Here is a 25,827-nt window from a genome sequence, read left to right as displayed (position 1 = left end):
ACTAATAAAAATAAACGAAAAAACAAAAAACAAAAAACAAAACCAAACAGAATGGCTGTATGGGTGCTGCTGCTGCTGCTGCTGAGTCGCTTCAGTCGTGTCCGACTCTGCGACCGTATGGGTACAGAATGGTTGTGAGTGTATCAGTTGTTTACCCTCATGATCCCAGGGTTGACTGAGAGCTCAGCTTGCTGTTGCTGCCCAGCATCACTAGAGAATGTCATACAGCATGTTGCTAGCATGGGAAAAGATAAAAATTAAAAATACAAAGCATGGTTTCTAGTGAGTGCATATTAGGTTTCTCACTACTGTAACGTGAAAAATCCTAAGTTGATTCATCACAAGTTGGGGACAGTCTGTAGTGATTAAAACAAACTTACTATTGATTCATGCAACAGCCTAAATGGATCTCAATGCTGAGTGAAAAAAAGTATCTCAGAAGACTACATGATACATGCTTACACACCATATTACTACCATTACATGCATAATGTATGAATTTACTTAAACAGCATTCTCAAAAGGACAAAATATAGAGATGAAAAGATCAGTAGTTGCTAGGAGTTGCAAGGGTGGAGACAGTGTGAAAGTGATTTTCTCTAGAGGAATGGAACAATTCTGCATCATGATTTTAGTGATGGTACAAAAATTTATACCTGTGATAAAATTTCAGAGCTATGCATAAAAAAGAGTGCATATAAAGCTGGTATATCAGATTATCATCTGTATTTTAGTAATACTTTATCAATATCAGTTTTCTGGTATATATATAATATCGATAGTTATATATGCTACATATACAGTATCATGCTGCAGCCCAGTTGCCATGGACATTCGTGATCTCTTCTACTTAAATACAAGTAGGTTTGGTCATGCAATCCAGGGCATCAGCTGCCTGTCAGCACTCAGAGGTGAAATGGCACAGAGGAGATGTCTCAACTAAACGTGCACTCTCCTCCATGCATCAGTCGCTAACAACACCGCTCAAGCAACTTAAAAGCAAGGAGTTGGCACTGCTTTAGAGACCTTGTCTGTACTTCCTTTCTATTATTTGTTTGCCTTTGGTTCTTTTATATTAATACATACATTAAAATGGTAAAACCAAATGGAAAATTGACAGCTACATTCAAATGAACAGGTAACAGTTTACAAAATTTCAGTAATCACCTTCTGTGCTATAGACATATACTGTGTGCTTGCAGTCTGTAGATACCAAGTTTTGTTGGAGCGCATTATAGTATTATGGCACAGAAAGAACTGACATGCTTATCTTAACTTTACTTAACAAAAAGAAAAAATATAGCAAGCAACTAGCTAGTAAGACTGAACACTTTGGGCCAGTGGGACAGAAAAAATAACATGAGGAAAATTCTAAGACACATGATCTAAGAAGTACAATTCTACTTGTGGAAGGAATGGGACTGAATTTCCTGATCCTCCTTAAAGTCTGATAAATAAGATTCAATATCAAGTTTCAAAAGAATAGTTATTTTATTCTGGTTATAAATTCATACAAACATAAAAAACAGAATAAACTTTGAAAGTTAGAAGGACTGATGTTTAATCATTTGATATAAAAATGATTTTATGTATTGTAAAAACCCAATAGAGCCCTAAAACCTATAAAAAATATGTTAAAAATTTTGAAAAGACTGCCTTTCACCAAAAGTCTGTGAGTTTTTCAATAGAGTATTTAAATTTTGGATGGAGAGATGTAAGTATAGGCTAAATGAATGACTAGTAAATAAGTAGATTATAGGAAGAGTTCATTGATTATATTAAATCTTATTTTAGTCTGCTCATTTTGTTACAAACAGCATTATTTTGTTCTTTTTCATGGTTGAGGAATTTTATTGTGGGGTTTCCCCCATGGCTCTGCAGTAAAGAATCCACCTGCCAAGCAGGACACATGGGTTCGATTCCAGGCTCAGGAAGATCCCTGGAAAAGGAAATGACACCCCACTCCAGTATCTTGCCTGGGAAATCCCATGGAAAGAGGAGCCTAGCAGGTTACAGTCCATGGATCCCAAAGAGTCAGACACCACTTAGTGACTACAGAACAACAACAATATCATTGTACATAAGTAACATATTCTATTCATTTCTCTGTCAAAGCACATTTTGCTGTAACACAAACTGTAAATCAACCAAACACCAATAAAAATGTGAAAAAACAAACAAAAAAAATCCTATATTAAATGGGATGGCAAAATTATTCTGTGGAATAATTATAAGTGAAAATCAACTTGTTTGTTCTTTAGTTCCACTCAGTTCAAACCTTTAAAATAATTGCTTTTGCAAAGCCCCCTTTCAGGCTCAGCCTAATTTAAGAAAGAAAAATAGACAAAGAAAGGTTTGTGGTGAGCTAGACATTTTTTCCCCTCTGTGCACAGACCATGTTACCCATGAACATGAGAACCCCCACTTCCTGTCTGAAGGAGTCACACAGGAACCAGATACTATGTATATGTGCTGCCAGGCACAGAGACACTCAACTCTCAGCCTGAGGCAGAACTCAGCATATTTGTGAGGGGAACCCACGCCTCATGTTGCCCTCCAGTCTGCCCTGGGCGTTCCTGGCCTTCGTCTTCTCTGGTAGGTATTCTAAAAGAGAAGCAAACATCTTATGATTTCAGCTTGGTTTTTTTCAGTCTAATTCCTATACTATTTTATTCACTGCTCCATCTCTGTTTTCTGATTTTCCCCACAGGATCCAGTGTAGCCCAGAGAGTTACTCAAGATCAGCCAGACATTTCCAGTCAAGCTGGGGAGGTAGTCACCCTGAGCTGTCGATATGAGACACTTCAGAGTAGTTACAACATGTTTTGGTACAAACAACTTCCCAGTGGAGAGATGATTTACCTTATTGGTCAGGGTTCTTCTAGCCAGAATGCAAGGGATGGCCGCTACTCTATAAATTTTCAGAGATTACGTAAATCCATCAGCCTCACCATTTCAGACTTACAGCTGGAAGACTCTGCAAAGTACTTCTGCGCTCTCTGGGAACTCACAGTGGTTGAAGTAATAGGAAAAGCTGAACAAAAACCCCAGAGCTTAATAAAAGAGAGCCCCCCTGCTGCGGGACCCAGGCTGAAATACACACCTGCAGACCCCAGACAAGAAATGGTAGTCCTGTGGTTGCTTCATCTGTGGTCTGGATCAGAAGATTTAATTCTAAATAAAAACTCCTTCTATGTCATTTGGAAGCAGGTGTCCAGAGTAACTTTCTACAGATACATTCTCCTCCTGAATTTTTGACTTTAAATCAGCCACACAGAACATATGTAAAGTTGTCTAAATTTGAAAACTTGCCCCATAATAATATAGAATATCAGTTTCACTTAAAGAGGCTCACACCACAAATCTGGGTCTAGAAGCTGAAATTGTCATGAAAATCATTTCCTTAGTGCTTTCCCCTCAGATTTTGTGTCAGGGAGCAATCAGAGGAGAACCACCAGTGATGTAGAGTAAGAGATTAGTAATAAGGATTAGAACATAGGCAATGGCTAGAACTGGTGGAAGAGTCCATAAAAACTGTTATATTTGTATTCGGTGTTGCGTTGAATTCACTGTAAGTCAACTAGAGTAACATTCATGAAGGAAAGGTGGATGTGGACAAAAGCATGGACAAACTGTGACATGAATGGAAATATATGAGGACAATGGAACCCACCAAAACTTGTCTTTCTCTAACCTCCTTAGGGCTCACAGTAGTGGGTGAACTTCAGGAGAAGTGGATGTCATTTGCCATCGTATTATATGCATACATGGTCTAATACAAAGAGAACGTGAGTAAGATATCTGGTGAAAGGTCAAGGGGTTTTAAGTCAACAGTAAATTGAACTATCAGAGCAGCAGCAACAGTATGTATTGCCATAGTCCTTGGAGCCCTGCACCAACCTCAGGAACATAGAAAATGCTACTTCCAAAACTTACACAAATCTCTTTCAGGGCCAACCTTAACTCAAAACAATACAGGGAAGCAAATCCTGGGAAATAGATTTTCATATTGTTGAGACTGTACATAATCTGCCATAATAGCTTAACTAGTTAACTTCCCTCGTTAACTAGGCATTCATCAGTACCTCTTTGAACATCACAGCTTTCTAATAAGTACCACAGGAAAACTATGCTTGCTGTTAATATGATGCAATTATTCTTCATTCAACCAAAACAAGCTGTCTCCTTCAAAGAGAATACCAAGTTCATTTATTCGTTTAAGGTTCTTTCCTCTTCTAGCTAAATCACACTCTCCCATTGAATCCTGTATCTTAACTACTGAGATACAATGAGATAAAGATTAATTTGTAGTGGCATATTTTATGTTACGACAGGCAGGCAAACAGGAGAGGGAAATTAAAAATGGTTAATATATACATATATTCATATAAAATGAAAATAATTTTATAACTACTATAGTTTTTGTTACTGCAAATGACCACATGATTGTAACTAGGATTTATAACTACCTCATCCATTACCCACTCCATAAGCTCTTTATCATAGAAAGAACCTCCACTCACTGTGACTTCCAATAAAGCAAGCTGCTTATTCAGGAGCATTGCTATGTGGAAAGTCATAAAGATGAATAAGAAATTCTGAAAGTCGACTAGGATCCTTTTAGCAGAAGTTTGCAAGGCACTGAAGACAAAACCAAGGGTCTATTTTCATGGAAAAAAAAATCTTGCTAATACTCACAGGAAATTGATTCATTGTATTCTGGGAAATATCATTAAGAGTGATACCTGACTGTCATCACAAGCAACAGCAGTCACAAAGGGAAAGCATTTCTATATTTTCTAAAGAAACCAAACAAATAAAACTTTCAAGGGAGATTCTTATGAGCATGAATGTATATTGTTAAATTGCCTTTTTTTTTGTCATTGTTCAAAATCACTGCTAAGAGAGTAGAAAGTCAATGCCAGCATGGAAGGCAATATATGAAAAAAACACGTCTGAAAGAGGAATCAAATGCAGAATATATTAAGAGTTCATAAATTAATAAGAAGAGAAAACAGTTCATCATAGTAGCAAAATCTTAGAGATCCAAATCAAAAATATTATATCCAATAGGTAGTAAACAAGCAAGATGACCTTGATTTTACTGTTTTTAGGAAAACCAAAATCAAACCTCACATGTTCCATCTGTGTCCTTTCAACACCCTGAGTGGATCAATGTATCAATGTAGCTAGTTGTATATGGTATCAAAAGGTTAAGGAAAAAATAATGACTGTCTCCAAGAAAATAAGAGATTAAGTAAATGTCCTAGAAGCTTCCATCTCTGAACTGATGTGGCAGGAATAAAAAGCAGATCACAGATCTGGACACTGAAGGAAAGGCAAGTTTTAGTAGAATAAAGAAAGTTGATATTTACTGAACTTACTATATGTCAGGAACTGTAGAATGCATTTCTGATTCATTATATAAGCTAAATATCGAAACCCTAGGAGGCAAGTTTTATAGTTCCAATGCTTGTAATCTTTGGGAAATGAGACATAACTTTCCTAACTGTGAAAAATGTCTCAAGCCTTTATTGTCATCTAGAGTGTACCATTTAGAGGGCTCCTTGGAGAAGATTTGGGTATGAGGAATCACTTGACCCAGAAGAGGATGAATGGATGTTTCAGTGATGGTGATATTATGGTTAAAACGGAACCTAATGAGATCTATGAAGAATGGTTCTATCAAGATCTGCAAGACCTTCTAGGATTAACACCAAAAATAGATGCCCTTTTCATCATAGAGGACTAGAATGCAAACTCAGGAAGCAATGCAAACTTACTCTAGGCTAGTTTGAACTTGGAGTACAAAATGAAGCAGGGCAAAAGCTACTACAGTCTTGCCAAGAAAACACACTGGTCATAGCAAATGCCCTCTTCCAACAACACGAGAGACCACTCTACACTTGAATATCACTAGATGGTTAATACAGAAATAAGACAGGTTATATTCTTTGCAGCCGAAGATGGAGAAACTCTAAGGAGTCTGCAAAAACAAGATCTGGAGCTGACTCTGGTCAGATCATGGGCTCCTTATTTTAAAATTCAGGTTTAAATTGAAGAAAGGCTGGAAAACCACTAGGCCATTCTGGTACGACCTAAATCAAATCCCTTAATTTAAACAATTTAAACAGTTTTTCAACATAACATTTTCATTAAATTCAATAAATTCATTGGCTCATTCAGCAAGCAGATAATTCTTTAGTGCCCAGTCTGTACTGACCTCTCTTATAAACATTTGAATTATATGGGCTTTTGAGTAAATTTTAAATATGGGAATGTTGGATACAAATGAAAACTAAAGAGATCAAGAAGTGAGAATCATATGACTGCAATAAAGCAGTCAAAGATAATTAAAACTTTCTATGGAGTGTTTAGGAACAAGAAAATACAGATGAGTACAGAGGTATTCCAAGTAAGATGTGTGTGCTGTGTGGTAAGTTGCTTCAGTCGTGTCTGACCCTGCGAACACATGGTTTATAGCCCAGCAGGCTCCCTTGTCCAAGGGATTCTCAGGCAAGAATATTGAAGTGGGTTGCCATGCCCTTCTCCAGGGGATCTCCCCAATCCAGGGATTGAAACTGTGTCTCTTAAGTCTTCTGCATTGGCAGGTGAGTTCTTTACCACTAGAGTCACCTGAAGTGAAAGTGAAAGTCGCTCAGTCGTGTCTGACTCTTTGTGAACCTATGGACCGTAGTCCATGGAATTCTCTGGCAGAATACTGGAATGGGTAGCCTATCCCTTCTCCGGTGTATCTTCCCAATGCAGGAATCGAACCAGGGTCTCCTGCATTGCAGGTGGGTTCTTTACCAACTGAACCATCAGGGAGTCACCTGGGAAGCCTATTTCCCTTCAAACCTGAGGAACTTTTCAAACAGTTGCTTGTTGACTTTTGGTCTGGGCTTAGCTCTCCACTTTTATTCAGTCACAAGAGGGGGCTGCTTCATCTGAAAACTGTTTCTGGGAGAGGGGAAGGGAAATTTGTTTTCCACTGATGTGCCAAAAAAACGAAAAATGACACGCTTTCACCTCCTTTACACAAGTTGCGCTTTATTATTCCTTGTTGATTGTGTGTGGTCAAGGATTCAGGGGATCTTAGCCCAATGGCCTAAACCCTTTCCACGTACCTCCCTAAACACTGCTTTCCCATTTCCCTGCTCTGATTATCCCTTCACCTTTCTATTCCTTAAACTCTTTTTCTCCTCCTCCAACTTTTTTTTTACCACTCACACTTATCTCCACCCAAACTCCACTTCATTTGCTTTTCTTTCTATCTATTCCTCTGCCTTAGCATCCTTGCTCAACAACAGCCACAAGCATAGGGAACATGAGGACTATGGACCACTGTTCAAGGAGGATGAGGTGAATACTATCTATGTCAATCAGTTAGTATATTAAGAACAGATGCATGAAAAATGTCTACCTAGATGGTGAGCATGATTCCAAGAACATTTACAAGAGCTCCAAGTTCCAGGATGTGTAGCTTTTAGTCTCAATGTTATCTTACCATCTCTCAGACCACATCCTACTTTTGAACCTCCCACAGATTTTCTGAAACCTGGATAGAAATTTTCATCATCTTACAACACAGAGTTCAGTGCATTTTTCTGGGATTAAATGCTGTATTCCACAAGCTTCTTGGAGCATCAGTCAATTTCTTAAACAAATGATAGACCAATGGTTGTGCGTAGACACGTCATTGTGAGTGGTGTTCCTTTGCCAGAACCAGGCACTAAACTTCACAAATGATTGCACAGTGAGCTGGGAATGTTTCACCATCGTTTGGGGACATGACTAAAACAGAGGAGGAAGACCTAGATAAGGAAATGCTTGATCATTGGCTGAGATGGTCTTGGCAATAACACAGTGGTATCTGCACTCATTGTAAGTCTTTACTAGCAGCTGTTGCCTCTGTTCTCTGGAACCTCCTTAAGCCGAGGATCAGACACAAGTCTGAGCTCTGAGTCCATGGTCCTAGCTTGTCCTTGAAGTATGAGGCTGGTGACTGGAGTAACTGTGTTTCTGACCATGGGTAAGTGTTCTGTGTCTACAAGGGATGACTTTGAGGGCAAAGGGCCACAAAGAGTTATTTGCTCTCTACTCCTCTCCTTGTGCTGTATTCAGCATTATAGTGATGGAACTGAGAAGTGATCTGTGGGTTTGCTAAAGAGGACAGACTTCTATATGACAAGTTAAATCATGGCCATGATTCCGGATGAGTCCTTAGCAGTAAGCAGGTTGTAGGAAATCTCTGGGTCTATTGAGTCAACGACCCATGGAACAAAGCCTATGGATCTCTGATTCTTGCCACATTTTTGGGCTTTGTAATTTTGCTGTTGTTCAGTCACTAAATTGTATAAAACTTTTTACGTACATGGACGGCAGTATGCCAGGCTCCTATATCCTCTACTATCTCCTGGAGTATGCTCACATTCATGTCCATTGAGATGGTGATGCTGTTTAACCATTTCATCCTTTGATGCCCCCTTCTCCTTTTGCCTTCAGTCTTTCCCAGAATCAGGATATTTTCCAATGAGTTGGGTCTTGAACCAAGTATTGGAGCTTCAGTTTCAGCATCAGTCCTTCCTAAATGAATATTTAGGGTTCATTTCCTTTAGATTGACTGGCTTGATCTCCTTGTAGTCCAATAATGAACATCAATAATATTTTTGCCGGACATAAATAGAAACACTGGAGTAGGGGTTAGGGCCAGACAGTTATGGGATCGTTATAACTTTGATCCATAGAATTATACTGATTTGTGCTCCAGTGCTAATTTGATTTCCTAACCCCATAGGGACTGTGATTGATGCTAAGACCACCCAGCCCAGCTCCATGGATTGTGCTGAAGGAGAAGATATAAACCTGCCTTGTAATAACTATACCATTGATGGAAATGACTATATACACTCATATCAGCAAAATCCCAATCAGAGTCCACAGTATGTCATTCATGGCGTATGAAGCACAGTGAACAGCAGCCTGGCCTCTCTGACCATAGCTTCAGACAGAAAGTCCAGCACCTTGGTCCTGCCCCAGGTCACCCTGAGAGACACCGCTGTGTACTGCTGCATCCTGAAAGGGGCACACGGGGACAGACGGGCTGCACCTGCGCAGTATCTCTGGTGGGAAGAAGGGGGGACACAGTGGGGGAGCAGTCACGAGAGCAAATCTAGAGTCATCTGGAAGGAGAGTCAGAGAGCAGTAAGAGATGAGGAAAATGAAGGGAAGGAGAAGGGAAGATGCATAAAGAAAAGAAAAAAAGGACAAAGAAGAAGTGCCTCATTAGTTGATGTAGCTGGGAAAAATTATATGGCTGCTAGGAATCCTAATTGCAACACAGAAATCAAGTGAGAACCATTAAGCATGGAGGAACTGTGACACGTATGGAGGTGGATGAGGACAACGGAACCCAGAAGACACACTAAAGCTTGTCTGTCCCTCACCTCCTTCAGTCTCACAGTAGTGGGTGACCTTCAGGAGAAGTGGATGTCACTTGCCATCATGCTACATGCATACTTGTTCTAATTCAAAGAGAACATGAGTAAGAGCTCTGATGGAAGGTAGAGGAGTTGTGAGTCAATAATAAGTTGAACTATCAGATCAGCAGCCACATTATGTATTGCCATAGTCCCTGGAGCTCTGCACCAACCTGTGGAACATAAAAATATGGCTACTTCATCACAAGTGTCTTCCAAAACTTACACAAATCTCTTTCATGGCCAAACCTAACACAGAACAAAAAAGGGAAGCAAATTCAAGGAAATAGATTTCCAGATAGCTAAGTTGAAACGGTACAAAGCTACCATAATACCTTAACTAGTTAAGTTCCCTCCTTGTTAACTAGGTATTCATCAATACCTCCTTGAACAACACAACTTTCTCATAAGGACAACAGGAAAATAATGCTTCCTGCTAATATGATGCAATTATTTCTTCAATCAACCAAAACAACTTCTCTCCCTCAAAGAGAATGCCAAGTCCATTTATTCATGTAGGGGTGATGCTCTTTCCTCTGATAGCTGGATTAGAGGATCCACTGAATTTTTTAACTTGACTACTGAGATGCAAGGAGATAAAAATTAACTTGTAGTAGCATGTTTTGTGCTACTACAGGCAGGAAAACTGGAGATGGAAGTTTAAAATGGTTGATGTATACATAAATATATTCATATAAAATGAAAGTAATTTCATAACTACTATATTTTTTGGTACTGCAAATGACCACATGGCTGTAACTGGTATTTCTAACTACCTCATGCATTCTATAATCTCTTTGCTCATAGCAAGAATCTCCACTTACTGTTGTAGTTAGCTTCATATAAAACAAGCTCTTTATTCAGGAACAACACTATATGGAAAGTAATAAATATGAATAAGGAATTCTGCAAGTCCACCTCTGTGGTTTTGGCAGAAGTTTGCCAAGCATTGAAGACAAATCCAAGCGTCTATTTTAGTGGGAAAAAAATCTTACTAATCCTCAGGGGAAATTGATATGTTGTATTCTGGGAAACATCGTTAATAATGATACCTGACTTATCACAGGCAATAACAGTCACAAAAGGTAAGCATTTCTAAAGTTTTTAAAGAAAACAAACATGTAAAAGTTTCAAGGGAGCTTCTTATGAGCATGCAAGTATATTTTGAAATTGTTTTTATTTGTTAAAAATCACTGCAAAGAGAGGGAAAAGTCAAAGTCCGACTGGAAGGCTATATATGCAATACACAGTCCTGAAAAGACTCAAATGCAGGATATATTAAAAGCTCATAAATCAATAAAAAGAGAAAACAGGTAATAAGAATGGCAAAATCTTGGAGATCCAAATCATAAATATTATATCCAATAGGTAGTAAACATGCAATATGACCTTGATTTTACTGTTTTTACAGAAACCAAAATCAAACCTCATCTGTTCCATCTGTGTCCTTTCAGCCTGAGTGTATCAATGTAGCTAGATGTATATGATATCAAAAGGATAAGGAAAAATAATGACTGTCTCCAGGAAAGTAAGTGATTAAGTAAATATCCTGGAAGCTTCCATTACTGAACTGATGTGGGGGTAGGGAGTAGGTCACAGAAGTGGACTTTGAAGGAAAGGTAAGCTTTAGTAAAAGAAAGAAAGTTGATATTTATTGAGCTTAGTATAATATAGTAAGGCACCATGGGATGCATTTCCAGTCCATTATCTAATTTAAGTGTTAAAACCCTATTAGATAGGTTTTATTGTTCCATTTCTTTTAATCTTTGAGAAGTGAAACATAACTTTTCTAACTGTGAAAAGTGTCCCAAACTTTTATTGTCTTCCAGAGTGTACCATCTTAGAGGGCTCCTTAAGAGTTTGGGTATGGAGAAGCACTTGGATCTAAGACAGGGTGGCTGGATATCTCAGTGATGGTGACATTATACTAGTTTAAACTGGAAACTAAAGGCAACTAGGAAAGAAGACAGTAAACCTAGGTACAAACTGCCCCAGAATCAGTAGATGAGGAAATCAGCCACTATTCAGTTAAGTGTCAAATGCTTTGTTTGTTAGTTGTAGAGTGCCTGGAAAAACAAGAGGCTACAGGAAAAGAAGAGATATCACTCCTTAAACACTCCAGGCATATTCCTATATCAAGACCTGTGCCCCTTGCCTTTGCCCTCTCTACTGTGATGCTATCCCTCAAAACATTTACGTGGTGCACCTCTGAAAACTCAAATGTCACAGCTTTGTGAATGCCTTATCTCAGCCTTACTATTCGCATTCCCAGAGAATCAGGCTCCAGCAGCTGCACAGCAGGAATGAAAGCTGAAGCACTGCCCACCTGGTGTCCCGCTGAATATTCTGTGAGGCGGACACTGGGCACCTTGCTGCCCTCTAGTGGTCATGGATTAAACTGCGGGCAAACCTAGTCACTGGTATGTGCCTGGAGAATCCCGTGGACTGAAGAGCCTGAGTGGCTACAGTCCAAAGGTTTCAAAGACTGAGAGGCTAAGCATGCATGCACGCTAGTCACAATGGGGGCTTCCATTGTTGAACCAAAATCAGTAAACGTCTCATTGAAGAAATCATAGGAGATGAGAAGATTCGGGAGAACAGGCTGGTTTTAATCTTTACCTGTGAGTGAAAGTCACTCAGTCGTGTCCGAATCTTTGCGACCCCATGGACTATACAGTCCCTGGAATTCTCTAGGCCAGAGTACTGGAGTGGGTAGGCTTTCCCTTCTTTAGGGGATCTTCCCAATCCAGGGATCAAACCCAGGCCTCCCACGTTGCAGGCGATTTCTTTACAATCTGAGCCGCAAGGGAAGCCCCAAAATACTTGAGTGGATAGCCTATCCCTTCTCCAGCGGATCTTCCGGACCCAGGAATCGAATGGAGGTCTCCTGCATTGCAGGTGGATTCTTTACCAACTGAGCTCTCAGGGAAGCCCTGATAATCTTTGCCTACTAGATGTGAAAATGATTGACTTCAAAATGACAAATATTAGGTTGGCCAAAAAGTATCTTCATGTTTACCTTTATGTAAAATATTTTACATGGGATGATTTTGGCTGGCAAGTAATAGGCTACCTTGGAAAGGAAGCTCAGAATTATTGCACAAAGGGTTGTTTTTTTCTTCTTCTTCTGGTAAGTAAAATCATTTCTACTACTCTGTCCTTTCTTGTAGTATAGTATAGAAATATTCTGAGAATGGGAGCAAGACTCAAAAATGGGGAAAAAACTAAACGATCATAGCAAACACTGCTTGGTGTACTCATTCCAACAACAAGATCCCAATCTCTCAATATAACGCCCTAATGAACTGATTTTCCCTGAACAGTAAGAACATGATAGACCATAGAAACTTATGACAATACATGAAATCTACCATTTAAACTGCCAATTACACCTCAAAAAATATTAAGCTCCATCTAGTGGATAGACTCCTTTGCAATTTGAGAGTTTGGCTCCCAAATCCTCAACATTTTGTGCATTGCTTGCAACTGACTGAGTGCCAATGCTAGGGAAAGTGTTATGCAAGGTGATTTTCAGATGTGTACTCATTCAATTCTTCTCCTAACCCTTCAAGTTTGGGTCCACACTACTTTAGGGAGGCAATGTAACAGTGCTTGGGATGGAAGACTTGGATTATGTTTCTAGACCTATCAGTCACTAGTTGAGTGATCTTGGGAGTATCACTTAATTATTTTTATGCTTCAGTTTCCTCATATCTGCAATGTGGATATTGATAGAATCTACCATGCAGGGTTCTTAGGAGAAGTGAACGAGATGATGAATGCCAATGTGAGCCTAGTGCCCAGCAGAAGGATACTGACTATTCACAGAAATGGAAATTGAACATGAGAGACATTCAATACCTTGCCTGGTGTTGCAGAGTAAGTGTCAGAGTGGAGCCCTCCCTCCATAACTTGCTTGAGCAGATGCCTTCCTCATCCCAAGAGTAACTCTCTGTCTTAAAATAGTATTGTCTTGTCTTTAAAGTGCTTATCCAGTGCAGTGGGTGCTGTGCTGGTTTGATTCTTGATCAGAGAGCTAAGATTCCACATGCTTTGTCCCCCCCTCAAAAAAAAAATTAAAAAATCCAGAAGCAGTATTGTAACAAATTCAATAAAGTCTTTAAAAATTATTGACATCAAGATAATTCTTTAAAAAAAAAAGAAAGAAAATCAACAAGTAGACTCCTATTATTTTTAAAACATTTACAGAATATCACAAACATAGGAGCATGACAGATTCCAAACACCATATGCTCCATACCAGACAGATAAGTGTTCTAATTCTTACAATGGCACTTATCTGATATTTCACCTTGAGTTAATCACCCAAACTCTTTGAGCTTCAGTTTTTGTTATTTGTAAATTAGGAATAATAGTAACTCTATTGTGTGACTTTCATATTAGAATAATGTACTTGAAGCTAAACAAAGTTCAGCACGTTATGTGGGTGAACATTTCTATTTGGGGAATTTGAAAGTTTTAAAAATTTTATTTAAAATACGTATAAATATTCTTTCCTTTTTTTTTTTTTTTTTCGTATAAAGATTCTTAACCAAAGTGGGATTCATGTCACATATTACCATCCCACTCCCTCAATTTGAATAGGAGCAGTCCATGATTAAGCAGCCCACTTCTGAAACGCTGTCGGTTCTCTTTGTGTAGTGAGCTCATCTCAATGTTTGTGAAGTTGGTCTCAAGAAAGCAGTGTTTGATCCCACATTGTGAACCACAGGAAACCAATTCTAGGGCAGAAATTGTTGGTGTTTCTAGCACATGTATGCTGTCTTGTCTCTCATTGGTTGGGCAACCAGGTACAGAAACCTATTTTCTGAAGCAGAATGTTTCACAGATCTAGGCTGCAGAACATTCCTCTACTGAGGATACTTGAGCAGGATAAATGGAGAGGAACACTTTGACAGCCTCATGGCTGATCCTGTGGCTTCATCTTGGCCGGAAGTCCTGGGGCTGCTGAAGACATTCTGAACAGTCTGGGGTGGTGATGGGGAAGGAGGGAGCTGCAGTCAGGCACCTCAAGATTCTAATATTTGGGAATGTGTGAAGGCAATGAACACTGTAGAGAAATCAGTTTCTATGTGTGACCTTGTCTTTCTGAACAGGAGTGAGCAGCCTCTTGACTGTGGAACAGCGTCCTGCCTCGCTGTGGGTTCAGGAAGGAGAGAGCGCCAATTTCACCTGCAGTTTCCCTTCCAGCTCTTTCTATGCCTTACACTGGTACAGATGGGACAGATGGGAACAGATGGGAACAGATGGGAACAGATGGGAACCTGCAAAGGGCCTCAAGAACCTGTTTGTAGTGAGTATAAATGGGGATGAAAAGAATCGAGGACGAGTGAGAGGCACTCTGAGCACTAAGGAGGGTGACAGCTCCATGTACATCGGAGGATCCCAGCCTGAAGACTCAGCCACATACCCCTGCACCTCCACACAGTGCTCCTCAGCCCCCTGCAGCCCACACCCAAACCCGGGCCTGCTGCCGCTCTGGGACCAGTGCCGAGGAAGAGTCATTGTCGGGAGGAAAAGGGAAATTCAATGAATGACAGTGTTTTCAGTAATCAGGAGGAAATGCAGACACAGATAAACAGGCATTCCAGTCACTGTAGCTCCCTAAACATCACTAATCTCCACTACCACCAGTATTCTGGCCATATCATTGATTCCAATTCCTAGCCTCCTGTTTTCCCATGATTGCAAGTGAACTAGATAGTACTCAAACCTATCTAAAATAATGTGGTTATACCTGGGTAATATTTACCCTTCACTATTGCTACATCCTAAGAGCTAGTCTTTATGGTATTTCCTTATGTGCATGAATGTAATATGGGGATATGCTGTCTCACACATCTGGCATGGAAGTCTGCATGTTTTATACCAGAACAGTCAATTTTGTCTCATTTAACTCATTGGAGATTTTGATTTTGCTTTAGTTCAAACTCCCCACTACATGGACATCTGTATGTCATTTCTATACTTTGTGGCTGTTTGCATTTTAAAAAATCACTTTGATATCTGGAAGAAGCATTGATAGGGGAAATTCACTACTAAAATTGGTCTCTCCCCCAGTTTATATTGTAACTGTGATAGTGAATAAGTAACTGAACTCCAGGATCTGAGTTTTTACTTAGTAATTTCCAGGTATATGAAGCTGATCAATCATCTGGCCCTGTGCTCATTTTGCAGATTTCCAAATAGCCCACCAGTTTAATATCATATCAGGCTTCTCTGATGGCGCAGATGGCAAAGAATCTGCCCACAGTGCAGGAGAGCCGTGTTTGATCCCTGGGTCAGGAAGATCCCCTGGAGGAGAGAATGGCTACCCATTCCGACATTCTTGCCTGGATAGTTCCATGGGCAGAGGAGCCTGGTGGGCTGTAGTCCGTGGGGTCACAAAGAGCTGGACGTGACTGAGTGACTAGCACTCTCACTTAATGCCGCGTCGCTGCTTTGCTGCTGCTTAGTCGCTTCAGGTGCGTCCGACTCCGATGCTATGGACTGCAGCCCACCAGGCTCCTCTGGCACAGGCTGCTAGTTCTGGGGTCTTTCTGGGGTTTGTCAACACGATTTAATTTGCTTCTGGGCTCTTCATCTTATCGCTTGTGTTTTCAGATTTCTCCCCACCATACACATTAGTAATTAATATCCAGCCTCTGTCCAGCCTCCTGAAGTATGGGGCTATTGTGCTCTCTCTCTTTCATAAATTTATATTTTAAAAAATGTATTAGTGTCACTATGTTTAGGAAAGATAATGCATATTATAAAAACAATACTGGTTTGCATACACATCCCTCAGACCGAAACTATTTAAGAAACATTCATGTGAAAGATTTCTTTTTCGAAGGTCATTCACAAGGCAGTAATGAATCTATTTGTCCATCAGATTGCAAATGGTTGAATCCGCTTTGTGATATGAATGTGCATAGAACTGGAAGGTAGGCCGCAGAAGTGAGTGAGGTGAACCTGTAGTTCATTGTACAGTAGTGTTGATGGAATAAAACAACACGTCAAAAAACAGCTTCTGGTCAACTTCCCAAACTGGGTCTTCAACATGATTGGCATAAAGATCAATGGAAGAAGTCTCTAATACTATCAGTGAAGACCCTGAGTTTTAGCTAACTCTGAATTGGTAGAAACAAAAAGCAAAGAGAAAAAGCAAGGACACAATCTGTCTATACTGTGTGCTGCTGCAACACAGTGCTTCATGTATTTTTCATACCAAAGAACATATAGAAATTGATTACATTTGTACACCACTTCAATATAGAATGCTGTTTGAAAATGACCTGTGATTCCACATTCCCTGGGTTCTTCCTCACCTTAGGAGGTAAGGAGATAAAGCACTTTCCACACAGGTAATCAATTCCTGGCATGCAGTGGCACATAATTTGGAAAATCTACTCTTATAAACATGGGGAAAATGTAAACCCGGAAATGAGATTTCTTCAAAAACACCTGTGTCTTTAAGAAAGTCATATGTAACCAAGCAAACATGCACCAACTTTTCAGTTTCTTTGGGTTCTCAAATGGATTTGAAATTGGAAATATTCTGTTGTGTTAGTTATAGAGATACAGATCTGACCTCTTAAATAGTCCCTCATTTTTTAAAGTCACATGGAGTGAGAAGAATGAGTGAAATATAAACATCAAATTGAACAAGGAAAGCTCACATCTCCCTGTTTACTGTAGGGCCCCAACATGAGCAACAACCACCTGCTCCTGTTCTGTGGGGCCCGAGGCTCTCATCACACCTGGGCATCACCAGCTAATCTTCTGTGCTAAGGCAGGAGCACTGAGACCACACGTGAAGAAGTTTGGTGAAACAGACAGATGTTTCAGGTCCAGCTCTTAGAGACAATCAGAATTCAGGGAGAGGAAAAACACCTTTCATTCTTGCTAATATCTCACAAGTCTTCAACAGGATTCTCTTCACGGGCTTTAGTGTCATTGTGTTTTGCTGCACAACAAACCACCTCAAAACTCACTGTTTAATTATCTCATGACACCTCTGCTCCATGCAGTGAAAGGGGGCTCAACTGCACTGGAATCCCTCAATTTACTCACTTAATTAGTGGAGTTTGACTGGAAGCTGAGGCTCAACTGAAATCTCAGAAGCTCAGGCTCATCTCTTCTTCAGACGTTCCCAGGAGTGACCATGGCCCATACATGTGATCTCTCTTTGTGGCCCTGAGGGAAGCTGGGCATCTTACATTGTGCCTCGGGGCTTCCAAAATCACAGATGTGTCAACTGCCAAAGAGTCGCCCCCTTTCGCCTCAGAACTGGCATGATGTTAATTCTGCTCATCTGTTTACTCCAGCAAGTCACGCAGCCAGCCTGGACTCAGTGCACACAGGGGCTACACAAGGTCCCAGGTATCGGGAAGCAAGGATCACTGGAGGCAACTTTGGCCACTAGTTTCCACGTGAGCTGATAGAATAAATACATTCCTTGTGGCAAACTGGCACCAGAGTGCTAATGAAGCACATAGACCTTAATAATCATCAAGGTCAAGTCAGTTTACTTTTCAAATAACACCCACATTCATTTCCTCATCTCTATACTCCTTGCAACTGCCCTAATCCAAGCATTTAGCACCTCTCACTTGGATAACTGCAAAGGCCTCTTCACTCTCTTCCTGCCTTTACTCTCAACTCTTTGAATCTGACTTTTACATGGCCACAGAGTTTATACATATATATATATATATATATACATATATATATATATATACACACACACATATATAGATATACTATATATATATTAGAGAAGGAAATAGCAACCCACTCCAGTATTCTTGCCTGGGAAATCACATGGACAGAGGAGCCTGGCGTGCTGCAGTTCATGGGGTCACAAAGAATTAGACACAGCTTAGTGATTGAACAACAATAACAATAACTGAATAACAATAACAACAACTAATAACAACAGTAACATAAAATTAGTTCACTTCATGCTCATCTTTGGATAATGAGGAACCATTAGAAATTGTAAAGATCAAATTTTATATTAAGAATTACAAGGCAATGTACAATTTTTCCCTGAGTTACTTCTAGTTTTCTCATTCACCCTTTTCTGCCACATACTCTATATATACATCAGCCACTTTAAAATAAAACCATTTATGCTGGCATTAAGCTCTTTCCTTAATCTGAATCTTTGCGGATGCTGTCCTCTTTGGTCAGAATGGTTTTTCCCAAGTACTTGTGTAAAACACATATATGTACTCAATCTTTACAGCCCAGTTCAAGCAACATTATTTCTTATGTGAAGTCTTAGAGGATAATATTGCTAACTTTTAATTATAAATATTCTTAGATCTCGTCCCCTCTTAAAATAGTTTGAAAGGAATATTTGCTACTGAGGGCCATCTTATATTTATATTCATTCAAACTGTTTCCTACGAGGCATGAACAGATTCCTTTTAGTCCACAAACCAAAGCACGGTCAGGTTCCCTTCTTTTCATTTAGCAAATATCTCCTTCACAGCACAAGCCCTGGAGATAGGCTGCAGCAAATATGATGCTGTGAGTTGGGAAAGTGCGGCCTTCTCCAGGGGGTGACTGTTCTGTCTTGGTTTACATCCTTCTGTGTAAACTGTGGCAGGGCTCCTGATCTGCATGAAGACCAGGGAACTTTTAAAGCATCCCCAAGTGCTGCTCCAGACCCCTTGCTCTTTTAGGGTGGAGGTGGAGCCTTCACCAACAAAGCATTGCTAGATTTGTCTTCATTTGGAGGTTCAGATCCAACACGCCTGAAAAGGAAAAGTTATCCCAATGATGTGCATTTCAAATAACTTTGTAAACTCATGGGATTTTCCTTTTCCATTACATCTTAAACCTGCTACTCTTTCTGTTTCTATATATAAAGTAATTCAGATTCAGATTTACTTTTGACTTTTAAGAAGTTTTGAGATGTCTACCATTCATATAACTGCATGGCAACACTTCAAAGACATTAAGGACCCTATAGTGGGTTGGAGGGTGGCCCTTGAAGGATACATTCACATCCTAATCCACGGAAACTGTGAATGTGAACTTATTTAACAAAGCAACTCTTCAAATGGAATTAAGAAAAGGGTGTCAAATCCAAGCATACTGGATTATCTTGGTGGAGCCTCAATCCAGTGACAAGTGTCCTTTTAAGAGACACACAGGTGAGAAGGCCTTGTGAGGTCTTCTCGGTGGAGGAAGAGGCTGGAGGTGTACAGTCACTAACAAAGGAGCCCCTGAAGCCACCAGAGGCCAGAAGAGGCAGGAAAGAGTCTCTTCTGGACCATCTGGAAGGAGTGTGTTCCTGCTGACACCTTGTCATCAGACTTCTGACCTCCAGGTTGCAGGGAACCAATTTTTGCTTTTTGGAGCCATCAAATTTGTGATAATTTGTAATGGTAGAACAAGGGCTACTGGGGCTAAAACAGTTTTCCATAGGTAACATTTCTAAATAGCTATAAGCAACTCCTGAATGTTTACATTCATGGAAGGACATTTTTAAATTACTTTAAAGAGGAATTAATTTAATTAATTTACTCTTTGAGACATTTGCATTCAAATTCTCACATAAGTAAACGTACACATGTATTTATCATTCAAATGTTTGAGTAACCACTATTTACCAGGTATTACTGGATCAGAAATTTTTGATCCAGTCACAGAGGGGCAGCATCTGCAAACATAGATCCTCCCTGAGGAAGAAGGGTGGGTAACATGGTGGTAAGTGATGGGCTGTCTCAGACTGCAGTCACTCCTTTCTTTTTTATTTCCCAAATGCAGTATAGACCAGGTTTCTATAGGTCTGGAAGAAGCTGATACCAGGGAAACCCTTTCAGGAGCAGACAGATTCAGCAACTCTTTTTGAAGAGGAAGAAAAGGGAGATGCTACTGTTAGCACCAGTGTTGATTTTAAGGATGCCAGTATCACATGAGCTTGGGGTTTCCCTGATTGCTCCTTGAAAATTCAGCACAGAGGAATCTTATCTGCAGGCAACTGTAGGAGGGAGATTTTCTGACTGAGAGCATGATGTTAAGAAGAAAATGAAAACTAAAAAGTGGAAGATAGCGTTGGGGAGAGAGACATGGAAAGAAGGAGAAAATATACAAGAAGAATGAGAGAGACCATGACAGCTGAGAGAATAAACATCTAATCAGACTTTCTCTGTTACTTCTCACTGTTTTTCTGAACAGAAATGAATGGACAACAGAATTCATTTTCCTGAATTCTTGCTTCTGCAAGAAGGAGAGAACTTCACCACATACTGTAATTCTCAAGCACACTTTACAGTTTACAGTGGTATCAGCAGAGGCCTGGGGGAAGTCCTGTCCTCTTGATTATATTAGCTAAGGGTGGAGAAGTGAAGATGGAGCAGAGATGGACAGATCGATTTGGAGAGTCCAGACAGCACAGCTCCCTGCGCCTCTCTGCTGCCCAGCTCTCAGATGGAGGAAACTACTTCTGGGCAAGGGTACAGTGCTCTGGAAGCACCTGTTGTCTGTCCCCAAACCTCACTGTTGGCTCTGGGGTCGCTCCTCCTCATCTCTCCTCAGAGCAGGGGCCAGAGAAAGCTGAAGTGATGATGTCTATGAAGAAATTGTAGTTTTAATAAAAAAAAATCACCAAACTCGGTGTCACTGAAGAATTCTGTCAAACACTGAAGAGGAATTAGCATGAATTATACACAATTTCTTGCAGACAATAGAAAGAAAATAGTTCTTCACTCATTTTCTGAGGCTAATATTACCCTGATGCCAAAATCAGACAAATACCATAAAGAACTGAAAACTACAGGGAAATATCTTTCATCTAGAAGATAGACACACATTTCTTAAAATATTTTAGCAAGTAAAATTCATTGATATGTAAAATGAATAATATACCAAGCACAAATGTAATTTCTTTCAAGAGTGCAAGACACTTTAATATTGAAAATTAATGGATAGAATTCACCATATTAGCAGGGTAGAGAAGAAGAACCATATCATCATATTAATCTAGTCAGAAAAAAAAGATTTGCAAAAATTCAGTAGTCAGTTATGATGAAAACTCTGAGAATCACAAGAATAGTGGGGAATTTCCTCAATAGTTAATGTTATTCTTACTAGTAAAAGACTATAATTTTCTTTAAGAAAGAGAAAAAAGTCAGAGTGTCCATTCTTGTCACTCTTTCAGTACAGTGCTAGATGTTGGAGCAAGTGCGATAAAGAAAGTAAATGTAACGATCTTATAGAGTTGAAAGAAGAAGTAAAACTGTCACTATTTGCTGGTAACATGATTATCTATGTAGAAAATACAAAGACTATACCCCTAAGTTTATATTAGGAAAATCCAAATTAAAACTACAAAGAGACACCACTTCACATATATCATAAGGGCTAAAATTAAAAATACTGACAATACCAAGTTCTGGCAAGGATGCAGAGAAGTTGGATCACTCGTGCATTGCTGGTGGGTGAATGGACCAGTCATTCCAGAAAATAGTCCAAGAATTTCAAATACACTTAAATATTCACTTGCAGAATTCTTAATACGTGAAATCAATCAGTGATCTTCACTGAATGAACAGATAAATATCCTATAGTACATTCACACAATGAAATATTATTTATACATCTTTCTCAACTTCAAAAGGGTTATTTTTCAATAAATCATTTTAAGTTGAAACAATAGGAAGTCAAAAGTTCATTTAATACGGGAAGGAAATCTATAAAAGAGTGGAGATAAATGTATACATTAAAACTGACTCACTCTGCAGCACTGCAGAAACTAGCATTGTAAAGCAACTATACTCCAATAAAAGTAAATTAAAATAAAAAAAAAGAAAATCCATCTAATATATTTAAGCTAGGCTTCCCTTAAATGTGGCCAATACTTGCATTAGCCTACAGTTGGGAAAGAAATCATCTCACACAGCCTATTTTATACTAAAATGATGAAAATCCTATGCAATGTATTGAATACTGTACTGAAAGTGAAAATCAGGATGGTTATACGGGTGTGAAATGGTTGTAAATGTGTTAGTTGTTTATACTCATGATTTTGAGGCTGGCCAGGAGCTCAGCTCACTCTTGCTGCTCAGAATCACCAGGAAACATAATACTGCATGTTGCTAGCCCAGGAAAATATAAAAGTTCAATATTCCAAGTATGGTTTCTATTGAAAGCATACCATTTTCTCACTACTGTAAAGTCAAAAATTCTAAATTGAATTATCATAAGTTGGGGACAGTCTGCAGTGATTAAAAGGAACAGACTATTGATATATGCAGTAGTCTAGATGGATCTTAGGATGTTATGCTGAGTAAAAGAGTCAATCTCAGAGGCTACATGGTATATGATTACACTTATTGGATTATTATGACTATTTATGTAGTGTGATTCTGCTTATACAACATTCTCAACAGGACAAAATACAGAGATGAAAGGACATCAGTAGTGACCTGGAGTGTAAAGAACTGCAGGCCTTGGGAGGGTGTGCAAAGAGGGTTTCTTTAGAGAGATGGAACAATTCTATGTCATGATTTTAATGGTGGTAACAAGAGCCTATACATGTGATAAAGTTTCACAGAGCTATGCATCAAAACCAGAGTGCATATGAAACTGAGGTATCAGATTGCAATCTGTATTTTAATAAAATTTTAGCAATATCAATTTCCTGGTATGTATATGTAATTATTTTGTTAGCATATATATTTTAGAATATCAAGCTGATCTTCAGGCTGCTGCAATCCTTTGTGGTCTCTTCTGCTTAGTTACAAATAAATGGAACCCAGGACATCAGCAGATTACAGGGATTTTCAAGGGTTGTGGAGGTGGGGATGGTCTGCAAAGTAAGTTCTTCAGGGTGATGGAATGATTCTGTATCTTAATTTTAGTGGTAGTAACAAGAACCTACAAATGGGATAAATTTCACAGCTATGCATAAAAAGGTGGATATAAAAACGTGATATGTATAATAAAATGATACATATAATATAATGATACATATAGTATGTGTATTATCATTCTTCTCCCCAGACTGCTCTGGGCATTTGTGGTCTCCCCTGCTTCTTTGTAAATAATTAGAAACCAGGACATCAGCTGCCTGTCACTCAGAGTTCAAATGGGACAGAAGAGTAGATGGTTCAACTACATATAAACTCTCCTCCCTGCATCACTCATTAATGAGTTCTTTTGAACTTATATTTTAAGAACTGGCACTGTTTTGGAGACTGTGTCTATACTTCCTTTTTCTATTTGCTTGTTTGCTTTTAGTTCTTCTAAATTAATTCATCTATTAAGATGATGAAACTAAGTGGAAGACTGAGAGATACATACTTCATGATCTTGCACAGTATACAAAACTTCAATCATCAAGTTCTGTGGTATTGACATATACTAAGTGTTTGAACAGAACTGGAAAAGGTCAGTTTTCATTCCAGTCCCAAGAAGGGCAATGCCAAAGACTGTTCAAACCATTATGCAATTGTGCTCATTTCACATGCAAGTAAGGTTATGCTTAAAAGATTTTAAACTAGGTTTCGCAGTGTGTGAACCAAGAACTTCCAGATGTACAGGCTAGGTTTCAAAGAGGCAGAGGAACCAGAGATCAAGTTGCTAACATTCATTGGATCATGGAGAAAGCAAAGGAATTCCAGAAAAGCATCTACTTCTACTTCATTGCCTATGCTAAAAACTTTGTGTGGATAACAGCAAACTATGGAAAATTCTTAAAGTGATGGAAATACCAGCCCACATTATTTGTCTCCTGAGAAACCTGGATGCAGGTCAAGAAGCAATAGTTAGAACTGGACATGGAATAATGGACTGGTTCCAAATCGGGAAAGGAGTCTTTCAAGGCTGTATATGGTCAGCCTGCTTATATAACTTATATGCTGAGTACAACATGTGAAATGCCGGGCTGGATGAATCACAAGCTGCAATCAAGATTGCCGGGAGAAATATCAAAAATCTCAGATACGCAGAAGATACCACTCTAATAGGAGAAGATGAAGAGGAGCTGAAAGGGCTTTTTGATGAGTGTGAAAGAGGAGAGTGAAAAAGCTGCCTTGAAACTCAACATTGAAAATTCTAAGATCATGGCATCTGGTCCCATCACTTCATGGCAAACAGAAGGGGAAAAAGTAGAAGCAATGACAGTTTTTACTTTCTTGGGCTCCAAAATCTCTATGGACAGTGACTGCAGCCATGAGATTGAAAGATGCTTGCCCCATGGAAGAAAAGATCTGACAAACCTGCAGGTGGGCTAAGTCACTTCAGTCGTGTCCGGCTCTGCGTCCCTGTGAACTGTAGCCCTCCTGGATCCTCTGTCCGTGTGATTTCCCAGGCAAGAATACTGGAGTGGGTTGCCATGCCCTCCTCCAGGGGATCTTCCTGACCCAGGGATTGAACCCACATCTCTTATGTCTCCTGAATTTGCAGGCAAGTTCTTAACCACTAGTGCCACCTAGGAAGCTTAAGATGACATATTAGAAAGCATAGACATCACTTTGCTGACAAAGGTCTGTATGTCAAAGCTATGGTTTTTCCAACAGTCATGTGTGGTGTAAGAGTTGGACTATAAATAAGGCTGAAAGCTGAAGAATTGATGCTTTTGAACTGTGGTGCTGGATAAGACTCTTGAGAGTCCCTTGGACTACAAGGAAGACAAACTAGTCAATCCTAATAGGAATCACTGTGAATATTCACTGGAAGGACTGATGCTGAAGCTGAAATTCCAGTACTTTGGCCACCTGATATGAAGAGCCAACTCATTGGAAAAGACCTTGATGATGGGAAAGATTGAAGGCAAAAGGAGAAGGGAGAGGCAGAGCATGAGATGATTAGATAGCATCATTGACTCAATGACATGAATTAAAGCGACTCTGGGAGATATTGAAGCACAGTGTAGCCTGGGGTGCTGCAGTGCATGGGGTCACAAAGAGTTGGACACAACTTAGCAACTGAACAACAACAACAAAGTGTTTGAAACCTGTGGATACCAACTTTTATAGGAGAGCATTACAGCATTATGTCACAGAAAGATTTGGCATACTTAACATGAATTTATTTTACAAAGAGAAAAATAATGAGCCACTAACAAGTGAGACTGAACACTTTGGACCACTGACATAGAAAATGTGACGTCAGGACAATTCCAGGACACATGATCTAATAAATGCAATTCTACTTGTGGAGGGGACAGGACTGAATATCCTGGTCCTCCTCAAAGTCTAATAAATAAGACTCAATTTCAAATTTAAAAAGAATATTTTATTCCTGTATAATTTCATTCAAAATTTAAAACTGAATAGACTCTGAAAGTCAGATGGACTGATTTTTTGTCATTTATGGTGAAGTAACT

The 25,827-nt window shown here is 39.4% G+C and overlaps 1 protein-coding gene across 1 annotated transcript in view; it reads left to right on the top strand.

Moving 5' to 3' along the window:
* The window catches only part of LOC136172319 (M1-specific T cell receptor alpha chain-like), a 606,661-nt gene that overhangs the window by 69,632 nt on the left and 511,202 nt on the right, over positions 1-25,827 (top strand). The gene's annotated exons all lie outside the window — the stretch shown is intronic.

The sequence above is a fragment of the Muntiacus reevesi genome, chromosome 7 (assembly GCF_963930625.1).
Source record: "Muntiacus reevesi chromosome 7, mMunRee1.1, whole genome shotgun sequence".
NCBI lineage: Eukaryota > Metazoa > Chordata > Mammalia > Artiodactyla > Cervidae > Muntiacus > Muntiacus reevesi.
Note: the sequence above shows the minus strand (reverse complement) of the source record. Positions and strands in the feature narration are given on the sequence as shown.